Source organism: Heptranchias perlo, unplaced genomic scaffold (genome assembly GCF_035084215.1).
Source record: "Heptranchias perlo isolate sHepPer1 unplaced genomic scaffold, sHepPer1.hap1 HAP1_SCAFFOLD_969, whole genome shotgun sequence".
Lineage (NCBI taxonomy): Eukaryota > Metazoa > Chordata > Chondrichthyes > Hexanchiformes > Hexanchidae > Heptranchias > Heptranchias perlo.
Window position 1 is genome coordinate 7,501 of NW_027140013.1, and position 7,500 is coordinate 15,000.

Sequence of the window (7,500 nt, forward strand, 5' to 3'; positions counted from 1 at the left end):
TCCCTAGGTGCCCGAATGACAAGTGTCAATTCGGCAGGACGGCCTCCCACCTCCGGCCGCAGATGCGTCACTAAATCCCCGCAACGGGGGCTTTCTCATTTCGGCATAGGGGCTTCCGCGGCCAACTCATTAACCTGTGCTCGGACTTTTTGTGCCACAAGTGCAAGGGACCGTTTGCCGGCAGCTACTCGCACCCCCCCGCCCAGGGGGGGAATCCTCTGACCGGAGATCCGAAACGCCGGCCGAATCCATCCCCGTCGGACTTCCGAAGGGGTTCCCTCGACCGACTGACTTCCGAACTCCTTTCTGGGCTTAAACGGGTGGAATTCGGACCCTCTCGCAAGGGAGCCGAAGCCCGCCAGCCCCGGGAGGCCTCGGGGCCGCCGTTTTCAAGCCCGACCAAAAAACCCGAAAAATGGGGAAAAATGGGAAAAATTCCCACTCCCAAAAGGCTTAAAAGTCGGTTGGGCGGCAGCCCGGGTCGGTCTCTGCAGACCTGGAGGCGCTAGACACAAGTCTGGTAAACAGGCTAAGTCTCGACATGCCACCTCTTACTATCCTGCAGGTACCCCGCCAATCCCCCCGGAACCGGCTGGCAATTGGCGAATCAGCGGGACGAATTTGAATTCGTGACCGACTCTCTGACACCGAATCGCCGCAAACGCGTTTCGATTTTTCGGCTTCGGTACCTCCCATCAGACTTTGACTGGCCATATCTCCGGACTCACGTGTCGCAGCCGGGACCTTCAGGTACCGTTCGACGCGTCTACCCCTGCCCCGTCGAATGGCGCCCCTCGCGGTGTGGTCCGATTTCCGCATTTTGGTCAGATTTGCCTCCAAAATTTTCAGATGGAGTTGACGAATGCCCCCTACGGGGTAACCTCTTGCCCTTTCGGACCTGGTCCCTGTGACTTAATTTCCGCCTTTTGCTCAATCGTTTCCCCATTTATAATTAATTTTAAAAATCGGGTTTCTGAGTTCTGGTTTACCAGTTCCCTCTTCGGACTTCGTTTTTGGTTAATCATTTCCGGTTCACCAGTTCCCGTTTTGGACTTAGTCTCTGCGGGCCGTTTCTCATCTTTTGGTTCATCAGTTCCCCTCTTTTAATAATTTTTTGGCTGCTTTCGTTTGATCATTTCCCTGCCTTCTGGGTAACTTTTCCCCCTTAGGACTTCATCGCCGCACATTGTTTTCGACTTCTGGTTGATCATTTCACCCCTTTTAATCATTTTTGCAACTTTTGGTTAACCATTTCCCCCAGCTTCTGGTTAACCATTTCCCCTTTGGGACTTAGTCTCTGAGCATTCTTTTGGGATTCTGGTTAATCATTTGCCAATTTTAAAAAAATGTTGCCACTTTTGTTTAATGCTTTCTGGTCAACCTTTCCCTCTTTCAGACTTCACCGCGGCACATTGCTTTAGCCTCCTGGTTAATCATTTCACCCCTTTTAATCATTTTTGCAACTTTTGGTTAACCATTTCCCCCAGCTTCTGGTTAACCATTTCCCCTTTGGGACTTAGTCTCTGAGCATTCTTTTGGGATTCTGGTTAATCATTTGCCACTTTTTTAAAAATGTTGCCGCTTTTGTTTAATGCTTTCCCTGCTTTGTGGTCAACCTTTTCCCCTTTAGGACTTCACCGCGGCACATTGCTTTAGCCTCCTGGTTAATCATTTCACCCCTTTTAATCATTTTTGCAACTTTTGGTTAACCATTTCCCCCAGCTTCTGGTTAACCATTTCCCCTTTGGGACTTAGTCTCTGAGCATTCTTTTGGGATTCTGGTTAATCATTTGCCACTTTTTAAAAAATGTTGCCACTTTTGTTTAATGCTTTCTGGTCAACCTTTCCCTCTTTCAGACTTCACCGCGGCACATTGCTTTAGCCTCCTGGTTAATCATTTCACCCCTTTTCATCATTTTTGCAACTTTTGGTTAACCATTTCCCCCAGCTTCTGGTTAACCATTTCCCCTTTGGGACTTAGTCTCTGAGCATTCTTTTGGGATTCTGGTTAATCATTTGCCAATTTTTTTAAAATGTTGCCACTTTTGTTTAATGCTTTCTGGTCAACCTTTCCCTCTTTCAGACTTCACCGCGGCACATTGCTTCAGCCTCCTGGTTAATCATTTCACCCCTTTTAATCATTTTTGCAACTTTTGGTTAACCATTTCACCCAGCTTCTGGTTAACCATTTCCCCTTTGGGACTTGGTCTCTGAGCATTCTTTTGGGATTCTGGTTAATCATTTGCCACTTTTTAAAAAATGTTGCCGCTTTTGTTTAATGCTTTCCCTGCTTTGTGGTCAACCTTTTCCCCTTTAGGACTTCACCGCGGCACATTGCTTCAGCCTCCTGGTTAATCATTTCACCCCTTTTAATCATTTTTGCAACTTTTGGTTAACCATTTCCCCCAGCTTCTGGTTAACCATTTCCCCTTTGGGACTTAGTCTCTGAGCATTCTTTTGGGATTCTGGTTAATCATTTGCCAATTTTTTAAAAATATTGCCACTTTTGTTTAATGCTTTCTGGTCAACCTTTCCCTCTTTCAGACTTCACCGCGGCACATTGCTTTAGCCTCCTGGTTAATCATTTCACCCCTTTTAATCATTTTTGCAACTTTTGGTTAACCATTTCCCCCAGCTTCTGGTTAACCATTTCCCCTTTGGGACTTAGTCTCTGAGCATTCTTTTGGGATTCTGGTTAACCATTTGCCACTTTTTTAAAAATGTTGCCGCTATTGTTTAATGCTTTCCCTGCTTTCTGGTCAACGTTTTCCCCTTTAGGACTTCACCGCGGCACATTGCTTTAGCCTCCTGGTTAATCATTTCACCCCTTTTAATCATTTTTGCAACTTTTGGTTAACCATTTCACCCAGCTTCTGGTTAACCATTTCCCCTTTGGGACTTAGTCTCTGAGCATTCTTTTGGGATTCTGGTTAATCATTTGCCAATTTTTAAAAAATGTTGCCACTTTTGTTTAATGCTTTCTGGTCAACCTTTCCCTCTTTCAGACTTCACCGCGGCACATTGCTTTAGCCTCCTGGTTAATCATTTCACCCCTTTTAATCATTTTTGCAACTTTTGGTTAACCATTTCCCCCAGCTTCTGGTTAACCATTTCCCCTTTGGGACTTAGTCTCTGAGCATTCTTTTGGGATTCTGGTTAATCATTTGCCAATTTTTTTAAAATGTTGCCACTTTTGTTTAATGCTTTCTGGTCAACCTTTCCCTCTTTCAGACTTCACCGCGGCACATTGCTTCAGCCTCCTGGTTAATCATTTCACCCCTTTTAATCATTTTTGCAACTTTTGGTTAACCATTTCCCCCAGCTTCTGGTTAACCATTTCCCCTTTGGGACTTCGTCTCTGAGCATTCTTTTGGGATTCTGGTTAATCATTTGCCACTTTTTAAAAAATGTTGCGGCTTTTGTTTAATCGTTTCCCTGATATGTGGTCAACCTTTTCCCCTTTCAGACTTCATCGCCGTGCATTGTTGTCGACTTCTGGTTAATCATTTTTCCCCTTTAAATCTTTTTTTGCCACTTTTGGTTAACCATTTCACCCAGCTTCTGGTTAACCATTTGCCCCATTATACTGAATTTTTCCGCTTTGGTTTAATCATTTCCCTGCTTTCTTGTCAACCTTTTCCCCTTTAGGACTTCGCCGCCGAACATTGCTTTCGCCTCCTGCTTAATCATTTCACCCCTTTTAATCTTCTTTGCAACTTTTGGTTAACCATTTCACCCAGCTTCTGGTTAACCATTTCCCCTTTGGGACTTAGTCTCTGAGCATTCTTTTGGGATTCTGGTTAACCATTTGCCACTTTTTAAAAAATGTTGCCGCTTTTGTTTAATCGTTTCCCTGCTATGTGGTCAACCTTTTACCCTTTCAGACTTCATCGCCGCGCATTGTTGTCGACTTCTGGTTAATCATTTTTCCCCTTTAAATCTTTTTTTGCCACTTTTGGTTCACCTTTTCACCCAGCTTCTGGTTAACCATTTGCCCCATTTTACTGATTTTTTCCGCTTTGGTTTAATCATTTCCCTGCTTTCTTGTCAACCTTTTCCCCTTTTGGACTTTGCCGCCGCACTTTGCTTTCGCCTTCTGGTTAAACATTTCTCCCCTTTTAATCCTTTTTCCCACTTTTGGTTCACCATTTCCCCCAGCTTCTGGTTAACCATTTCCCCTTTGGGACTTAGTCTCTGAGCATTCTTTTGGGATTCTGGTTAATCATTTGCCACTTTTTAAAAAATTTTGCCGCTTTTGTTTAATCGTTTCCCTGCTATGTGGTCAACCTTTTCCCCTTTCAGACTTCATCGCCGCGCATTGTTGTCGACTTCTGGTTAATCATTTTTCCCCTTTAAATCTTTTTTTGCCACTTTTGGTTAACCATTTCACCCAGCTTCTGGTTAACCATTTGCCCCATTTTACTGAATTTTTCCGCTTTGGTTTAATCATTTCCCTGCTTTCTTGTCAACCTTTTCCCCTTTTGGACTTCGCCGCTGCACTTTGCTTTCGCCTTCTGGTTAAACATTTCTCCCCTTTTAATCCTTTTTCCCACTTTTGGTTCACCATTTCCCCCAGCTTCTGGTTAAGCATTTGCCCCTTTGGGACTTAAGTCTCTGAGCACTCTTTTGGGATTCTGGTTAACCATTTGCCACTTTTTAAAAAATGTTGCCGCTTTTGTTTAATCGTTTCCCTGCTTTCCGGTCAACCTTTTCCCCTTACGACTTCGCCGCCGCACTTTGCTTTCGCCTTCTGGTTAATCATTTCACCCCTTTTAATCCTTTTTCCCACTTTTGGTTAAACAGTTCACCCAGCTTCTGGTTAACCATTTGCCCCTTTGGGACTTAAGTCTCTGAGCATTATTTTGGGATTCTGGTTCACCATTTGTCCCTTTTTTAAAAATGTTGCTGCTTTTGTTTAATGCTTTCCCTGCTTTGCGGTCCACCTTTCCCTCTTTCCGACTTCATCGCCGCACCTTGTTTACGACATCTGGTTAAACATTTCTCCCCTTTTAATCCTTTTTCCCACTTTGGATTAAGCAGTTCACCCTGCTTCTGGTTAACCATTTGCCCCTTTTTTACTGAATTTTTCCGCTTTGGTTTAATCATTTCCCTGCTTTCTTGTCAAACTTTTCCCCTTTAGGACTTCGCCGCCGCACTTTGCTTTCGCCTTCTGGTTAATCATTTCACAACATTTTAATCCTTTTTCCCACTTTTGGTTAAACAGTTCACCCAGCTTCTGGTTAACCATTTGCCCCTTTGGGACTTAAGTCTCTGAGCATTCTTTTGTGATTCTGGTTCACCATTTGTCCCTTTTTAAAAGATATTGCTGCTTCTGTTTAATCCTTTCCCTGCTTTGCGGTCAACCTTTTCCTCTTTCAGACTTCATCGCCGCGCATTGTTTTCGACATCTGGTTCAACATTTCTCCCCTTTTAATCCTCTTTCCCACTTTTGGTTAAGCAGTTCTCCCAACTTCTGGTTAACCATTTGCCCCTTTTTACTGAATTTTTCTGCTTTTGTTTAATAATTTCCCTGCTTTCCGGTCAACCTTTCCCTCTTTCAGACTTAATCGCCGCACATTGTTGTCGACTTCTGGTTGATCAGTTCACCCCTTTTTTATCCTTTTTCCCACTTTGGGTTAAGCAGTTCACCCAGCTACTGGTTAACCATTTCCCCTTTGGCACTTAAGTCTCTGAGCATTCTTTTGGGATTCTGGTAAACCATTTGTCCCTTTTTAAAAAATGCTGCTGCTTTTGTTTAATGCTTGCCCTGCTTTGCGGTCGATCATTTCACCCCTTTTAATCCATTTTTGCCACTTTGGGTTAAACAGTTCACACAACTTCTGGTTCACCATTTCACATTTCGGAACTTTTATTCCCACCATTACTTTGGGCTTCTGGTTCATCATTTCACGCTGTTTTACAAATCTTTGCCGCTTCACTTTTAATCCACAAACCGGGGCTCGCTTTCGGGTGGGGGGGGGGGGGGGTAGCGGGTTTGGGCCGGGCACTCCACATCCCGGTGTGCGACCGGGTTCGTTCTGGTACCGCTCGGTGCCCCTCGTCCTGCTCTTGCCGCGGAAGCAAACCAGACGACCGTCGGTCTCACGCCCGAGGGGAGAGGAGGCGGAAAGCGGTTTGCAGCCTTTCGCTGTACCTCCGGCGGGCAGCGCCGCACCTCCGAGTGCTCGGTACCGTTCGCTGCGCCTCGTACGGCCGCACGCAGCGAGCCAAACCCGGAGGAAATCGGCCTGTGCCTTCTCGAGATATGGGCCTCCGGGTGGGACGGACAAACCGGGGCCCCGAGCTCGCTTTCGGCGGCCCGGCACTCGACTTCCCGGTGTCCGAACGTGATCCTTCCGGTACCCTTCGGTGCCCCTTTGCCGACTCTAGCTCCCGTGCTGAAGCGGAGTCGGTCGGCCTGACGGCCGCCGAGTTAGCCAGCGGAAAGCGGTGCGCAGCCTTTCGCTTGCAGCTCCGGCGGGCAGCACCGCACCTCCGGCTGCTCAGTGCCGTCCGCTGCTCCCCTTCCGGCTGCACGCAGCGAACCATACCCGGAGGAAATCGGCCTCGGCCTTCCGGAGATATGGGCCTGCGAGTGGGACCAATAAATCGGTGCACATTTCCGGCTCGGTTTCCGGCCTCGGCACTATCAGTTCACGCCGTCCGACCGACGTCGTTCTGGCACGGTTCCGTTGCTCCTTGATCCGGTCCAGCCACGGTAATCAGCCGAAGATGGTGGGGGGGGGACACATTGCCCGCCGAGTTAGCCGGAGGAAATCGGCCTCGGACTTCCTCAGATATCAGCCTCCGGGTGGGACAGACAAACCGGGGACCCGAGCACGCTTTCGGCGGCCCGCTGGTCGACTTCCCGGTGTGCGACCGGGTTCGTTCCAGTACCGTTCGCTGCCCCTCGTCCTGCTCTAGCCGCGGAGACAAACCCGACGACCGTCGGTCTCACGCCCGCGGAGGGAGGTGGCGGAAAGTGGTTTGCAGCCTTTCGCTGTACCTCCGGCGGGCAGCGCCCGACCTCCGAGTGCTCGGTACCGTCCGCTGCGCCTGGTCCTGCCGCACACAACGAGCCATACCCGGTGGAAATCGGCCTGTGCCTTCCAGAGATATGGGCCTCCGGGTGGGACGGACAAACCGGGGCCCCGTGCTCGCTTTCGGCGGCCCGCTAGTCGACTTCCCGGTGTGCGACCGGGTTCGTTCTGGTACCGTTCGCTGCCCCTCGTCCTGCTCTAGCCGCGGAAACAAACCCGACGACCGTCGGTCTCACGCCCGCGGAGGGAGGCGGCGGAAAGTGGTTTGCAGCCTTTCGCTGTACCTCCGGCGGGCAGCGCCCGACCTCCGAGTGCTCGGTACCGTCCGCTGCGCCTGGTCCGGCCGCACACAACGAGCCATACCCGGAGGAAATCGGCCTGTGCCTTCCGGAGATATGGGCCTCCGGGTGGGACGGACAAACCGGGGCCCCGAGCGGTGGCACCCTGCTCGCTTTCGGCG